We start from the raw sequence: 17,331 nt of genomic DNA on the forward strand, positions 1-17,331 counted from the left end.
AGTATGGGTGGGCTTATGTCCTCTTGTTTGTCTTGATATAAACAGCCCCTTGCCCTCTTACTTAAGGGAGCACATTAGCATGCATCCAGAGAATCACAACCATACAAACAAAAAGGTGTTTCCTGAGAAATCCCCTCAACCCTGAACCCTTCCAGCCTGTCCTCCCACCCCTTATAGGTAACCCATCTGTTATTTTCTCATTTATCCTTCTTGTGGATATTTTCTAGACTTAGACAGATACTACGTTATTCTCTCTCATGTTGTGTTAGTCAGCTTCCTTGGACTGTAACAAATACCTCAGGTAAATGAATGTGTAAAGAGACAAGGGTTGTCTTGGCTCACAGTTTTGGATGGGTCAGTCAAGGCTGCTTGGCCCTGCTGCTTTTGGTCTGAGGTGAGCAGCACATTAGGGTGGGGATATTGTTACAAAGCAGTGCTCAACTTACGCCAGCAGCAAGCTAAAAGAGGCAGAGACCTACACCCCACAAGGCCTGAGCACATGTTCCCAGGTCCAAAGTTATGCAAGACTTCTTAGGAAGCCACACTGCTTAAAAGTTCTGATATCCAGACAGTGCCCAGCTGAGATGTTCCAGATCCAAATAATAGCTTGTATCTATATACTATCCAAAATTATCTTCATTTTGAATTAAAAATTTCACTTGCATTAATTAATTAATTTTGTGTGTGGGCATATGCATGGGGAAATGCGTGTGCCATGGTGCCTGTGGGAAGGTCAGAGGACATTTGCTCAAGTATGGGAGCCCACAGAGGCTATCTATTGAGACCTTACTCAGGATCAGAGAATCTGGGCTTGCTTTACCCAGCAGGGCTTTGTAAGGAGATGATTTGGCCATGGGCGTGTTTACCAGGTGTTTGGAAAGGTCTACACTTGGCTATACGGTGTGCTTTGATCTTGCAAGGGGAAGGTCTTTTGCCTCTCCTCTTGGCATGTTATAAAAGGCCCTTTTCAATAAAGGATGAGGCTGTTGGGTATTGATCTAGGCCCTCCCGAAGCTGTCCTGTGTTTCTGTCTTTCTGCTCATCTCTCTTTCTATCTGATATTACCTCATTCCTCTCTCCTTCACCGAAGAACCCTTTAAAAAGTGGGAGCTGGACTCCACTCACACTGGAGTCAGTTCTACCATGTGAAGCCCAGAGATTTGAGATGAGACAAGACAGTGCAGAGGTTCCTCCATCTTGTCTTCTAGCTGAGGCCATTTCCGGTTTAACTAGAATCTGATCTCCTTGATGGAGAATCCCATGGAAAACTACCCAACTCTATTTAGGAACTAAAGGTCAGGATGTTCTTGCTAACTTATCTTACTTAGCCTTTGTCAAAACTGCTCAGTTGTGCAGAACCTCCTCCAGCTAACCAGTTATCTTAGCTTCTGTGAAAATTGCTTCCTTCCAACTGTTTACTCTGCAAGGCCCCTCTTGCAGCTGCCGAGTGAGATGCCTGGACGAGGTCTCTCCCCTTAAAAACCCCATGTTCTGAACACTCAGGGCCACACCTAGGTTACCGAACACTTGGGTGTGGTCCCAGCCAGCTGGAATAAAGACTTCTGGTTGGGTATACACTGTGTCTGAGAGTCATCTCTGGTGAGCTCCCCATGACAGATCGAACTCAGGTCCTTAGCTTTGGCAAAAAGCACCTTCACATGCTGATCTACCTTACTAGTACCTCGTTTTAAATTTTTCAATTTATTCTGATAGAGATTTTTTCCAGTCTTTAAAAAGTATTCTTCAGTCAGATTCTATTAGTTTACCCAGCCAATCATCCTTCTTCCTTCCTTCCTTCCTTCCTTCCTTCCTTCCTTCCTTCCTTCCTTCCTTCCTTCCTTCCTTCCTTCCTTCCTTCCTCCCTTCTTTTCTTTTCTTCTTCTTCTTCTTCTTCTTCTTCTTCTTCTTCTTCTTCTTCTTCTTCTTCTTCTTCTTCTTCTTCTTCTTCTTCTTCTTCTCCTTCTTCTCCTTCTTCTCCTTCTTCTCCTTCTTCCCCTTCTTCTCCTTCTTCTCCTCCACCTCTTCCTCCTCCTCCTTCTTTTCTCTCTCTCCTCCTCATCCTCGCTCTCCTTTTTTTTTTTTTTTAAAGAAAGGGGACTTAAATAGTTTAGGCTAGCTTTGATCTCACTATGTAGCCAACCTGACCTGTAATATGCAATCCCCCTGCCTCCTGAATGCTGGATTTATAGGCATGTACCATCATGACCATCTGCAGATTTTTTTTAAAACTCCAAATAGTGCTGTAAGAGCAGCCTGGCACATGAATACTTTTGAATTGTTGGAGGTGTGTTCTCATGGTAGATTTCTAGACATGGGACCACTGGGCTGCGGTGGATCTCTGAGGGTTTGCCGGACACTGACAAATTCTTCTCCATCAGCTTTGTACCACCTTTCCTTCCACCAGGAATATGTGCGGGTTCTTCTCCAGTCCCAGCAGCACACTATCCTGTCAAGATTTTGAACTTTGGCCTATCTCATAAGTAAAAGAAATCCTGTCTCAGTGTGCTTATGTAAGACTGATGCAGGGCCTTCTGTGCCAAGAGGGCACTTGGGATAGTTCTGATTTACATATTGCTTATGATGAGTGAGCTGAGCAGCGATTCACTTGTTTAAGTGTCAGTTTTACATTCGTTGCTGTTAATTTTCTAGTCACATCTTTGCTGGCTTTTAGGGTAAATTTTTGGCATTTATCCTAAAAAGTTTTAAATTATTTATAAACTGGGTGTGGTAGTATGAAACTTTAGTCCGAGCACTCAAGAGCCTGAAGTAGGAGGGTTCTTTTACCAAAAGGGGGTGGGAGGGTACTGCAGAGGTGGCTCAGCTCTGAAGATCCAGTAAGGCCATTGCAGAGGACCAGAGTTCGGTTCCCAGCACCCATATGGGGCAGCTCATAATCTCCTGTGATCCCAACTCTGGGGATGCCACTGTAATGTGTTCACACATACTCTCAGACACACACACACACACACACACACACACACACACACTTAAAAATAAAATAAACTTTTGAAAAATGGTTTTTATATATTAGGAATTTTAGTGTTTTTTCTTTCTTTTTTTTTTTGTTCATTTTTTTCCCTCTATTTTTTTTTTTGTCATGTTCTGTGCATGTACAAGTACACAAGTCCATGCACGCACTTGTGGAGGACATGAAAGGGCATGGGGTGGTTTCCTCTATTGCTCTCGGCTTATCACCTTGAGGCAGTTTCTCAAAGAAGAGGAAGTCCGTTGAACCATCCTCTCCTGCTTGCAGAGCAAACCTTTCCACCTACGAGCATTCCACCAACCCCAATTCTGGTCTTCTTTTCTTCTTCTGTAATGTAGGTTATAAATATTTCATCTGACTCTGACACATCTTAAACAATTTTAACACAATTAAATGTATCAATATTTTATCTTAGTGAACCCTCATTTTGAGGCATACTTAGAACATTTCCCTCATACCCAGTTAATAGAGGAATTTAGCTATATTTTCTTTTAATACCACCCCCCCCCCTTAGTTCTCTGATTCATTTGGAACTTGTATTTTCTCAAATGAATGTTTTTGTTGTCTCTTGCTGTATGACAAAAAGCTCCAAATTTAGTGGCTTGAAAACACATCTGTTTCATTATTTCACGTGGTCAGTGTAGGCTGAGCTCAGCCTCCTGGGCCTGCTTGTCTTGCTCTGACACATGGTTGTGGCATTTGATGTTGGCCTGAGGCTACTCAGAAGCTTGATGTGCATTTCGAGAGAGCAGGAATTTCTCCTTCCCCATCTGAGTCCATGGCCTCTGCTCCATGTGGGCTCTCTGTGTATCTTTTTAGTGGGGCGACTGGACTGCTCCGCTCCCTCCCTCGTCCTTCCTTCCTTCCTTCCTTCCTTCCTTCCTTCCTTCCTTCCTTCCTTCCTTCCTTCCTTCCTTCCTTCCATCTTTCTGTTTTAATTCTATGTTTCATTGCGATAAATTTAACATACACAAAAATCCACTCATTTAAAGTGTCTGGTTTAGCTGGGGGTTTGTGCTTGCCTTTAATTCCAGCACTCACGAGACAGAGGCAGGTAGATCTCTGTGATCTACTTAGTTCCAGTCCAGCCAGCCAATCAATCAATCGTTTACACTTCAATGTTTTTAGAATACTCATAAAATCCTCACCATCGAATCTTAGAACATCTTTACCATCTCCTTTTATTTATTGGCATTTATTCTCCCCTTTATGCTGCCCCCTCAGCCCTGCCCAAGCCTCAGGCCACCACAATCTACTTCCTGGGTCTATAGTTTGTATATGATGGACACACCATATAAATGGAGTCATACAACTTGTAGACTTCTTTTTCTTTTTTTTTCCTGAGACAGGGTTTCTCTGTATAACAGCTCTGGCTGTCCTGGAACTCACTCTGTAGAGCAGGCTGGCTTCGAACTCACAGAGATCCACCTGCCTCTGCCTCCTGAGTGCTGGTGTGCACCACCACTGCCTGGCTCAACATGTGGGCTTCTATGACTGACTTGTTTTGCCTGTTTCATAATGGTCGAGATTTATCCAAGTTGTGATGTGTATCAGAACTTCATTCCTTTTACATACATGCATAATAATGCATGGTGTGGCCAGTCCATAGTTGTTTATCTGTTGGGGCATATTTACCTTGCTTCCATCTTGGAGTAATGTTCCTTTGAACTTTTTTGCATGAACATACAATTATGTCCCTTGGTATCTAGGAGGGTGGGGGAGTTGGTTCTACTCGCCATAACTATTTTATAAAGAGTAAAGGTTTATTTTGCCTCAAAGCTTTAAGGTTCCAGTCTGTGCGTGGCTGCCTTCATGCTCTGTGTGAGACATTGGTCATGGTAGCAGCCATAGTAGAGTGAAGGTGCTCCCGTCATCACCATGAAGCCACAGAGAGGAAGCCACTGACCGTCCATGTCTTCCTCTTCCAGGGCGCGCTCTCCCGGCAAAGACCTGCCCCAGGCCCCCCCAAAGGTGCAACCACCTTCCAGATGTGCTACCCAGTAACCAAGCATTTAACTCTTGGGCCTTTGGGGGGACAGTTATTCAAACAATAGCAGCTCCCACAGCTGCTCAGCTTACACAAAATGATGTGTTTACACATATATCATTTACGTATATCTTCCTATATACGCTAAATCACCTCCTGATTTAGGCTTTCTTTATTTATTTAGGCTTTTTTTTAAGTGTTAAATACTCTTTGATATTAAACATAAACCACAGTAAGTGCCTCTCAGAGGTAGAAGGCAGCATCCTCGATGACGTAGGGAATTCTAATTAAATCGGCATCTTCAAGAACAGACAGTTGCTTCCTCACATGTAGCCGTTGTCTGTAACAGGCCAGTGAACACAGACTGAAGCACAGGTGAGTCTTCCTGTTTCTGAGACGGTGATGGAATTTTCCCAGTGTTTAAACATATTCACATGCCCAGTTATACACACCTCGGTATAAAACCACTCAACAGGTTTGAGGCGACACCTATCTCTGTGGAAAGTTGAACAGCACCAATCAAGTTCAATCCTGTCTGGAGAAAGGGAGAGCAGTGACAGTGTTTCTGTGACCGGAATTGTCATTTTAAAAGAGGGCGTATCTACTTCACTGCAAGTCAGCTTTCCTTAATCAGGACTGTCCAACGAAAACATTAGCCATTCGTGATCTGTATTCCGGTGTACAAATTAGATTACAGTACACATGAAAAGCCATGAGACGTTTGTTTTGTAATAAATAAGGCAGGGGAAGTACTCACTAGCAGCCTTACTCACTAGATGATATGGAAGTGCTCACTAGCAGCCTTACTCACTAGATATGGAAGTGCTCACTAGCAGCCTTACTCACTAGATATGGAAGTGCTCACTAGTAGCCTCACTCACTAGACATGGAAGTACTCACTAGTAGTAGCCTTACTCACTAGACATGGAAGTACTCACTAGCAGCCTTACTCACTAGATATGGAAGTACTCACTCACTAGTAGCCTCACTCACTAGACATGAAGTATTCACTAGTAGTAGCCTTACTCACTAGACATGGAAGTACTCACTAGTAGCCTTACTCACTAGATGATATGGAAGTACTCACTAGTAGCCTCACTCACTAGATATGGAAGTACTCACTAATAGCCTTACTCACTAGATGATATGGAAGTACTCAGTAGTAGCCTTACTCACCAGATAGGCCCCTAGGCCTGCCATTTCTCCCTCCTTGTTAATGCCAGCGAAGATCACTTTTGTTCCAGGGACGTACTTCCTGGGATTCCCCAAAAACTCCATCAGATATTCTCTCCCCCGGTAATGCTCATTTTAGTATCTGTATAAGAGAATCCAGAGGCGTGATCTGGCTTCTGCCCAAACAGACCATGGATATGGTCCAGTCCAATGCTTGCCGCCCTTTCCCACCGAGTGGCGCCGGGCACACTTCGGAACTAAAGCCTTCTTGCCGCTCTCAGCATTATCCAATTTTTAATTTGCTCTCGATGGGTCAACATCACAAATGCTGCCTCCTGAAGACAGTCATCCCTCTCTCTTACTTAGGCTGTAAAGACAGGGTGTCCCTATGCAGTCCTGGCTGGCCTGGAACTTGCAGTGGTCTGTAGCTAGAGTTTTCCTGCCTTACCCACAGTCAGGACAAATCTTTGTCACCCGCCAGTCCCACAGCAGCTCAGACCCGACCAAGTAAACACAGAGGCTTATATTGCATACAAACTGTATGGCCGTGGCAGGCTTCTTGCTAACTGTTCTTATAGCTTAAATTAATCCATTTCCATAATCTATACCTTGCCACGTGGCTGGTGGCTTACCAGCATCTTCACATGCTGCTGGTCATGGTGGTGGCTGCAGTGTCTCTCCGCCTCAGCCTTCCGCTTCCCAGAATTCTCCTCTCTCCTTGTCCCACCTACTTCCTGCCTGGCCACTGGCCAACCAGTGTTTTATTTATTGACCAATCAGAGCAATTTGACATATAGACCATCCCACAGCACTTCCCCTTTCTTTTTTTTTTAAAAGAAGGTTTTAACTTTTACACATCTCCAAAGTCAGCTTGGTATATTTGGGAATTTGGGCGTAGCTTCTCTTACTACTTCCTGCTGGAGGGGGGCGCTGTATCTTATGGGGACACAGAAAATTTTAGGATCATGGAGTAGTCCGTGAGACTGTATCGTCTGAGCCAGTTGCCTTAAGACGATTCTGGATTTGGGATCATCTGGGCCATGGTGTCTTCGGAGACCTTTCAGGTGGTCTTGGCTGGTGAAACCTGATGTATCTTAATCTGGAACAAATCCATAGCCTCTGGCTTTCTGTAGAAACAAAAGCAGAGCCTCTTTTCCAAAGCAACATATCCTTACATCTAAATTTTGAAGTCAAGTTACCTTTAAAATATACATTTTGGCATAACTCAACAGCTTTTGCAATCAAATGTTTTTCTTCAGCTACAAATATCAGAGAGAACATAATCCAGATTCTCTGTGTGATAGCCATCTTTATGTGACTTATTTTTTATATTACCTTGAGCCTATTGCTTTAAACAGCAGCCTTCTAAGCCTGAAACAGCGCTGTGGCTGCTGGCTCCGCCCACTTCAGCTTCCCAACATGGCGGTGGTACGTTTCCCGCCAGCTCTGGGAGCCATCAACTCTCAGAAATAGTGGGTCTATGCTTCTTATCAAAGCAGCGTGTAGCCCAGAAACCTCTTTTTGTTTTGTACTAGCAAAGGCTAAATCCACCATGCAGCTTAATGTGCCACTTGCAGAGGCCTCATTCCCGCCATACTGCAGGTCAAGCACACACGCCAGGAACCCGCCAGTAACTCAAACCGGCAGCTGCTGCTCATTTGAGAGAGACAATTAGGAAGCTGTTTTTAGCTCCATTTTAGAATCTTTTCTCAGGTTTTAGGTAGAAACTCTTGCCCCACGTTGGGCGCCATTTGTAGCTAGAGTTTTCCTGCCTTACCCACAGTCAGGACAAATCTTTGTCACCCGCCAGTCCCACAGCAGCTCAGACCCGACCAAGTAAACACAGAGGCTTATATTGCATACAAACTGTATGGCCGTGGCAGGCTTCTTGCTAACTGTTCTTATAGCTTAAATTAATCCATTTCCATAATCTATACCTTGCCACGTGGCTGGTGGCTTACCAGCATCTTCACATGCTGCTGGTCATGGCGGTGGCTGCAGTGTCTCTCCGCCTCAGCCTTCCGCTTCCCAGAATTCTCCTCTCTCCTTGTCCCACCTACTTCCTGCCTGGCCACTGGCCAACCAGTGTTTTATTTATTGACCAATCAGAGCAATTTGACATATAGACCATCCCACAGCAGTGGTCCCCCTGCCTCTGTCAAGTGCTGGGATCTACAGGTGTGTATACCACCACACCTGGTGTCTTAGGGTTTCTATTGCTGTGATGAAACACTATGACTAAAAAGCAAGACAGGGAGAAAAGGGTTGATTTGGCTTAGACTTCCATATTACTGTTCATTATTGAGGGAAGTCAGGACAGGAACTCAAACAGGGCAGGAACCTGGAGGCAGGAGCTGGTGCAGAAGCCATGGAGGAGTGCTTGCTATGGCTTGCTCCCATGGCTTGCTCAGCCTGCTTTCTTCTAGAACCCAGGACCACTGCCCAGGGATGGCACCACCCACAGTGGACCCCCCTCCATTGATCACTAATTAAGAAAACGTGCTACAGTTGAATGTTATGGAGGCATTTTCTCAACTGAGGTTCCCTCCTTTCAGATAACTTTAGTTTGTGTGTCAAGTCGACATAAGACTAGTCAGCACACCTGGTTACCTCTAGATTGTTCAGAATACATAATATAATATAAATGCTAAATAAATAATTATTGTATTGTATTGTTCTGGGAGTAATGAAATTAAATCAAGTCCCTCTCTCTCTATTTACTTTTGAGACAGGCTGGCTTCAAACTTACTATGTAGCTGAATGGCTGGCCTTGAACTTCTGATCCTTCTGCCTCCAAGTCTCAAGTTCAGGGAGAGTAGACAGGAATAATATGTATGGCTATGAATGCAGTCTCTCATGTAATTGTAGGGTTGACATTATTTGTCCGATATATACAATGTCTCCACTGTGTAGTGGTTAGTATGCAGAGGGAACCAAGACTATGGTAAGTGTGTTGAGGCCTGTTAAAGTGTAATGTGATTGGAATGGCGATGAAATTACAAACAATTCCACAATTAAATTAATAGTAGGTGGAAGGGCTAAATTCATTAGGCTAGCTGAGAGCCATCAAGCTATTAATTAGGGTAAAGGAAATTGAGGCCCTGCTGTAAGTTACCATGACCAGCCATGGTTTTTATTTTAAAAAGAGCATCCATCTGCAGTTAGTTGTGGAACCCATGAATAAAGGGAGCTGGCTGTATTTTATACCTTTTTTTCTGAAGTATATACCTAGAAGTGGAAATGCTGAGTCAGAATGTAGTGTGTGTGTGTGTGTGTGTGTGTGTGTGTGTGTGTGTGTGTGTGTGTAACTGCCAAATAGTTTTCCAAAGTGGTTGCACCATTTAAAAATCGTCCTCAAAGACTTTGTCATTTAGAGTGAAATCATGTTATTTTCTCCTTAGATCCACTAAATAATATTAAAGGGTTCCCATTCCCCCTTTCCTTTCCTTCTTTCTGAGAGCTGGCCCCTCCCCTCTCCTACCCCAGGCACCACCAGCCCAGCGGCCACACCATCCACAGTGAGCTGGGCCCTCCCATATCAGTCAACAGCCAAGAAAACATACCCCAGGCTTGCCCACAGGCCTGTCTAGTGGAAGCATTTTCTCAAGTGAGGTTCCCTTTTTCCAAAGTGACTCTAACGTGTGTCAAGTTGACATAAAACTATCTAGCACACCTAGGGTCTTTCCTAATGACTTATTTTTCTTAACAGTAATCCTCTGAGTTTCAGGTTTTTGTTTCTTAATCTGTAAACTATGGATAATAATAGTATGTGCCTCCAAGAGATGTGAAGATGTAGCAGTAATGAATGTAAAGTGTTTTTCACAGTGCTCATGATATATATATAGTAAATCCTCAATAAATGTTCACTGTATATTACTATTTATAGCTGCATCTTCCCCCTAAAATCTAATATATGTCCCAGCCACAAAATCTGAACCAACTAAATTTCTGAGTGGAGAAAGTTTTTGCGTGGAGCAATGCATTTAGTAGTTAAGGGCTCATACACTAGAATTAGGCACACATCAAAATCCTGGGCTTGCCACTTACTAACTCTATGTCTTTTCATAGACTTCTTAGAGCTTCATTTTCATTATCTAGAAAATAGGATTATAAACATCTACTTCAATCAGCTAATGCATGAGTTTATCAAGATAATTTATACACACAGCACTTAATGCATGGTACTGTGGGTTGTGTATGTAATATATGTATGGAATGTGGTCTATGGTATCACAACATATCGTGAGCTAGACCTCAAAGGCAAAAGAAGTATGTTCCATGAGTTGGCAATAAATGGATTCTCTGGTGCTAGAACACTACACTGTGACTGAGTCATTTATAAAGAATGGCTCCAAGGGCAGGGTGGTACGCAGCGGCCTGGAGCTCTCGCAGGTCCTGCCCTTGGACATACTACCTAACCGCCTGATCACCCTGACTCTGAGCAACAAGAAGATATCCGAGATGGAGAACGGCTCATTTTCTGGGTTCGGTGTTCTCCAAAGACTCCCGTGGTCCATGCTGCTACCAGAAACCATGTTGGTGTCCACGACCCGTGTTGCCGATGGAGAACCTGTTGCTGTCCCATGTCGTGCCGCCACCAGCTGCTGTGTGTGAGGAAGCTTCTGCAGTGGTATTGATGAGTGCAGACTCATAAGTGAGAATGAGAGACATTGAAGGTTTCTCTGCCACCCCCCTCCAAAAAGAAACAGTCCAGACGTGAAGCCATTGAGGAGAGCCAATGGTGTTCCTCCGATGCTGGCTTGCATTGATGCCTTTTGTCATAATTGTGGCCCAGTAGCTGACAGAACAGTTTTAAAATGAGAAATTATTCATAGCTTGTGGCTTTTCTAGGCAGACATTTCACGTGCTGGGCAACTCTAATATCCCAGGGTTTCCACTCCGGCACAGAATTCATGCTTGTGGCTTCAATCCCCAGTCTCTCGGGGTCCTGAGAATCTGACCTGCCACACATTGTGTGGCTTCCAAGACCTTCCTTTGAAAGTGATGGAAGTTTCCATGATTCTGTAACTCTTGTGCCGGTGTGCAAAAGCAGCGTTTCATGGCAATGCCAAGGTCTGGCAGGGTCACCCTTCGACCATAGTTCCCCTGGCCTTTGAGTGCCTGGGCAGTTGATTTGATTATGCAGATTCTGGGGGAAACACTTCCTAAGTAGCCATATAAAGTCAGGTTGACCCAGAAGTATTCGCTTCTCAAGGAGAAGTCTTTCAAATGAGTTTATTTATACTTTTCTACCCGGGAGCCTGAGGTGGGTAGAGTCAGGCCAATTCCTGAGATACTTCAAGCCATTTTCCCGATTGTCCCCATGTAAAGCGCCATGCTACATTTCAGTGGCATAAATTTTCAGCTCCATCTTCTTTGCCCACAACTTTCAGTTTGCTCCCTTTTTGGTCAAACTGCACGATTTTCAAAGCCCTTCCTTCTGATCCAGATTCTCACTGTAAGTCTGACTAAAAGCAGCTGGTGATAACCATACGACGGCCTATTTCATGCAATCATGAAATGTCCTCTGCCAAGTTAATTAGAATTTTAATTTTAAATTTAGCCTCCCACAAAGCTTCAGGACACAGGCAAATCTTGGTAAGTTCTTTGCAAGAATTGTAGCACACATAGCCCGTGGTCTAAGTTTTGGTTCCCCCTTGGTTTCCACTGTCTACATTTTGCTGGCATTCTAATCTTCGGGGCTCCCACATAGTCTTCCTTTAAGCTCCGCTCCCATGAATCAGTTCCAAAGGTTAAAGGTCAAGTGTATCAGTCACAGGAATGCCATTACTTCTCTGGTATCAATTTTCTGAGTTACTTTCATTGCCAAATAACCGGAAGTGGGGTGGGAGGGGGGGTGGAAGAGTAGCTCACTCCATGGCGTCCAGGAAGCAAAGAAACAGAGGATACAGGACCAAGATTGCAGCTCTCCAAGGGCATAGCCTCAGTGACCTACTTCCTAGGCACCACCTCCTATTTTTCATTAACTTCCAATAGTGCTGTCACGTTACAAATCTACCGAGTGATTAGTCCATCCATCATACCAGAGCCCTCACACTTCAGTTGTCTCTAGAACCCCCTTAAAGACACGTCAGAGGTTCCATCTGCTTATCTCTTAGGGGTTTCTCTCTCTCATCAAGTTGATAACCCAGATTAACCATCTCAGTAACGTTTCCAGAGAATTTGAAAGTGTCGGCGTGCACTTGACAGAGCTGCTGTGGTGGTTGGTGTCCCTCACAGAGAACTCCTGTCTTTACAATTTGGGAGCCGAGCCTCTTGGCATGCCGGGTAGTTTATCTGGACAGCTCCCAAGAGGAGGGAGCAATCATGAAAAACCCTGAAGCTGCCATTTTGTCAGTCAGTTCTTCCTGGCTCATCAGCTCAAAGATATGTAAAGCAGACAAGGTAAGATGAGAGAGGAGAAAACACGTCCAGGCTCGATACAGGCCACCGTCAGTGAACCTATCACCCCTGTCAGTACAGACCACCGTCAGTGAGCATATCACCGGCCTCCTGGCTAATTCTCCTTGGAGTCACTTTCTATTTCTGTTGAGAATCAATATGAACCTTCTCCCACTCAGAGCGTTCAGAGCTGAGATTAAACAGACTTGTCATTTGTCTTGTAGGCTGACCCCAGAAGGGAACCACAGTGGTTAATATTGATTGTCAGTCTCACAGGGTCTGGAGTCACTTGCAAGACAAACCCCTGGGCATGTCTATAGCGTAATCGGAAGGTTCCGCCTCTCCTTTCTCCTCTCACTGTCTCCCTTGGATTTTCCCGCCTGGCTCCACCCTGCCCTGCCATAGGCCAATGCAGCTTTATTTATCAACCAATCAGAGCAACACATATTGACAGCGTACAGAAAGACATCCCACAGCACTAAGGGGAGCTCCTGGATTAGATTAGATGGGAAGACCCATCCTAAATGTGGGTGGCTCCGCACCGTGGGCTGAGGTTCTAGACCGAACACCAGCCCATCTCTCTCTGCTCCTGAGTTCAGATGCACTGTGACCCGCTGTTCCATGCTTCTGCACCCCGATGAGCTGCACACCCCAAATCGCAAGCCAACACAAGCCGGTCCTTCCCTCAGTTGTTCTTGTTAAAAATTTTGTCACAGAAATGGCCAAAGTGACCAATACAGAAACCACCTCTAAAAGGTGGCTTTCTTTGCCTAGCCAATGGCTAGCTTTGTTGCAGAAAAGCTGAGCTGTAAAAAGCCAGCCAGATCAGAAACTCCCCAAGAACAGACATTTTTCTCGTCTTCATCATGGAACCTGGCTCCTATGACTTTGTTTAGTTGGACAAAGAGACTGCAAAGTTTCTCTTCAGCATGGACCTCCCAGGAATCTCAGCGTGATTTTGGCTCAAGAAAAAGAGCTGATCACAAATTTCTAATGATCAGGCTGTGAATTTTGCCTTCTGAAGGTTTTCTTTACTTGAAAATAGATTATTCTCTCATGCATCCTGACCACGTTTCCTCTCCCCCAATTCTTTCCATCACCTATCCCCTACCCCTTCCTCCCCAGATCTACTCCTGCCTTCTGAGGATTTTCAGACATTCTTTTTGGTTTTTTTGAGACAGAGTTTCTCTGTGTAGCCCTGGCTGACCTGACCTGAATTCACTCTGTAGATCAGGCTGGTCTCAAACTCCCAGGGTTCTGCCTGCCTCTGCCTCCCGAGTGCTGGGATTAAAGTTGTGCGGGAGAGAATTTTTCCTGGGTTACATGAGACCCAGCCTCAAAAAAATAAATTCCAAACAAACAAACACTAGGTTTTCCCCCTTGAGAATTCTCAAAGGCAAAACAAAAATAAACATTAAAAAAACCAACACTTAAGTATAATTTTCTTCCTGTCTTTGCTGTGGGCTGGGTGTTTATTACCCCGCCCCCTTAAATAGATTTGTGGTGATTTAGTCCCCAGTGTGACAGTTTGAGAGCTACCATTGACTAGCAGCTAGGTGCTGAGGGCTGCACCCTAAGAACACGCCCTAAGGCAGACCCTAGGGGCCAGTGTGGGGCCTATACACCTGTAGTTCTAGCGGGCTGAGGCAGGGGGATTGCTTGAGTCCAGGAGTCCAAGGCCAACCTAGGGAATATAGCAAGACTCTGGGCAGTGAAATCCCTTTGTTTGGGAAGATGTAAACAAGGTCTGCCTCTTCTGCTAAGTTCCCAACAGCAAACCGAGGCATGAGTCCACCAAAGTTCACTTTGGAGAGCCAATGAGTTTATGGGGCTTCCTTACAGAGCATAGGTGAGGAGTTACTTAAAGGGGTGTGGGCGCTGCTCCCCTGAAGTGCTACACCTGGAGAGCCCTTGGCCAGCAAGGATGAGGGCTCCCCATAGCCCCATAGATGGAGCCCTCTTTTTAATCTTCCTCAGCTTCTGTACCTTAGCCTTTACCTAAGGCCATGTGCAATTAGGGCAGAATCGGGTGTAACAGGTGGTAGGGAGCGGCTGGATGCCCAGGTGAGTCTTGACCCTCCCACTTGTCTATTGGGGGTGTAAGCAATTAACAAGCCCAGGATGGTCCTTTGCAAGGGAGTACAGATGAACTGCTCAAGATGGCAGGTTCTTGGCTTGGAGGAGAGACACGCACAGCACCTTGTTTTTGTTGTTGTTGTTGTTGTTGTTGTTTAAAAAAAAAAAAGGTCCAAGGGAACTTGACCTCCCTGGCTTGTGACGATGATTAGAAAAAAGGAGTCCTTCCAGTCCTTAATCATGATCTTGGGCTTAGACTTTCCAGCTTCCAGAGCTGTGAGCAATGCAGTTCTGTTGTGTAGCCATTATTACTGTGGTCTAAGTAATGGGATTTTCAAAAATCAACCTCAGGCCTTGCCATATGGGGTCACTGGCAGCAGGGTGTCCCCCAAGAAGGCGCGTCCACCCACCTGGGAAGACTGCTCTTCAAGTGCAGCCTGTCCCTAGATTCAGGCATAAAGTGGCTGAACCTGGCACCGTGGGAACCTGGCACCATGGGAACCGGCCACCGTGGGAACCGGCCACCATGGGAACCGGCCACCATGGGAACCGGCCACCATGGGAACCGGCCACCATGGGAAGCCTGACTTCTCCACCCCCAGCACTGCCTCGCTTGGGGTTGATATTAGAGACACTCAGCAATGTCTGTGTTGATCGGTCATAACCATGGGCTCCATCGGAGAAGTCCCCACTGTTGGGGGCCTTGGCCGCAGGACTTCCACGGAGAAAGCTTACAAAACAGAGCTGCGGCTGACCTGAAGGTTGGTTTAGGATGGCTGTGGCCTCTCTGTGCCCCATGGCATCCTGCCTTTTCCAGAGGAGGCTGCAGTGAAATGAGGGGAGGAATGTGTCCTGGTCTCCATCAGAGTCTCTGAGTCAGCACCTGTGTGGACTCACTCGGCGGCGTCACTCCAGCTGACAGGGAAGGAGTCCTTGGGTGATTCATTGCTGTGGTCTAAAGTCCCAAGCCTGGAGAGACTCTTCTTCACACAGGGCCTCAGAATTGAGCTTCAGAGGACCGGCGAGCCATCTGTGAATAGAGCAATGGCGGTATTCCTGGGTCTCTAGGAAGGGGAGCTCAGAGGAGCGGCTCTCACGATCTGGCCCAGCTCCCCCTGTCCTCGCCCAGCTTCAGGCTTCTGCTGCCTGTGGATGTGCTTGAAAGCATTCATGGGTGTAGCTATTAACACACGGAAAGCTAATAGGAAGGTGAGTCCACTGAAGAAAACCCGTGGGACGCACTTCAAAGGCTTGAGATTGTTTGCTTGCTTCCTTCAGCCCAGCTCCGGAGAGCGAAGCATGAGACAGTTGTCCCACAATGGAATAATCCTTGGTGAGGGCCAGCGGAACGGTACAGACACGAGTCCGTTTCAAGGAAGAGCCCACATTAGCAAGGGCAGGCAGACGCGGTTCCTGAAGTCGGGAATGGAAGTCACTAGGGAAAGGGTGATGCTCCCCATGAATTCACTGTATAGTTCCCCCATAATTGATTTTACCTACTTTTTTTTCTTCTAATTATGAAAACGATACACACTTTCTACACAGACGGTCCTGGTCATAGATGTGATGTAGACGGTACAGGACCAGTGACTGGCTCAGGGCCTGACAGAGACCGGGGCATGCTCCTCCCCCCAACCTCACAGCAGCCTCCTCTGGAAAAGGCAGGCTGTTGTGGGGTTCAGAGAGGCCACAGCCATCCTAAACCTTAGGATTACTCTGCTGTGTAATCGTCTGCAGTGGCAGGTCCCTACCCTAGGCCCTGAAAGGTGGGGCCTTCCTACCCACGAGGGGCATTTGAGAGGACCCAGGAACAAGTCTCTTAAGCTCATGGCAGTAATACACATGACTGTAACAGCAAAAGGGTGTGGTTTTGAAAATGACATTTTCTTGGGGAGTGCAGCTCGGTTGGTAGAAGGTCGCCCTTGTGTGCATAAAGGCCCTGGTTCGGATACCCAGCAACACACACACACCAGGTGTGGTGATGTATTCCCTGTAGTCCCACATTCAGGAAGTAGAGGTAGGAGAATCAGGAGTTCAGGGTCATCCATGGCTAAGTTCAATCAAGGCCAGCCTGGGCTACAGGAGACCCTGTTTGTCAGAAAGAAAGAAAAAGCAGAAGGGGGAAGGGGGGGGGGAGAAGAAACTCTTAGGTAATTCCACATTTCAGACGTATTTTCTAGTAACCGTTTGGTGAGTATTTTTAGATTTTTACAAATGAAATATGCAAAAGTTCATTGTGTTGTAAATGACTCACCCCTGAGAACCAATCTCATGGCACTCTGGGCCCAGGGTGACTGCTGTGGTTCCCCCGACCCCAGCTGCTCTGACTGAGCTCATTGTTGTTTCTAGAACTCACGGATCAGGCCACCACCACAGCCTATACAAGACCAGAATGTTCTTCCTCGGTCTGTCACTCAGATCTCGGTTTAACTGTCACCATTTCACAGAGTGCTGCCCCCGTCGCCTTCCCTAAAACAGCACATCTCATTGTCCTGTTTCTTCATAGTGCCTTCTCTTGTCTACTTGCCGCTTATCATCGACCTAGAAAACTCCAGGAGGCAAAGACATTGCCTCGTTCTTGCACAACCCGAGTATGTGCAACAGAAAACGGCAGAGAGACGGCTGAGGGTGTAGCTCAGTAGGACCAAATGGCATGTTAATAGATACTCAGTGAAATAAATGGATAACTAAATAAGATTAATGTGAA

This window comes from Peromyscus maniculatus, chromosome 14, assembly GCF_049852395.1.
Source record: "Peromyscus maniculatus bairdii isolate BWxNUB_F1_BW_parent chromosome 14, HU_Pman_BW_mat_3.1, whole genome shotgun sequence".
Classification (NCBI taxonomy): Eukaryota; Metazoa; Chordata; class Mammalia; order Rodentia; family Cricetidae; genus Peromyscus; species Peromyscus maniculatus.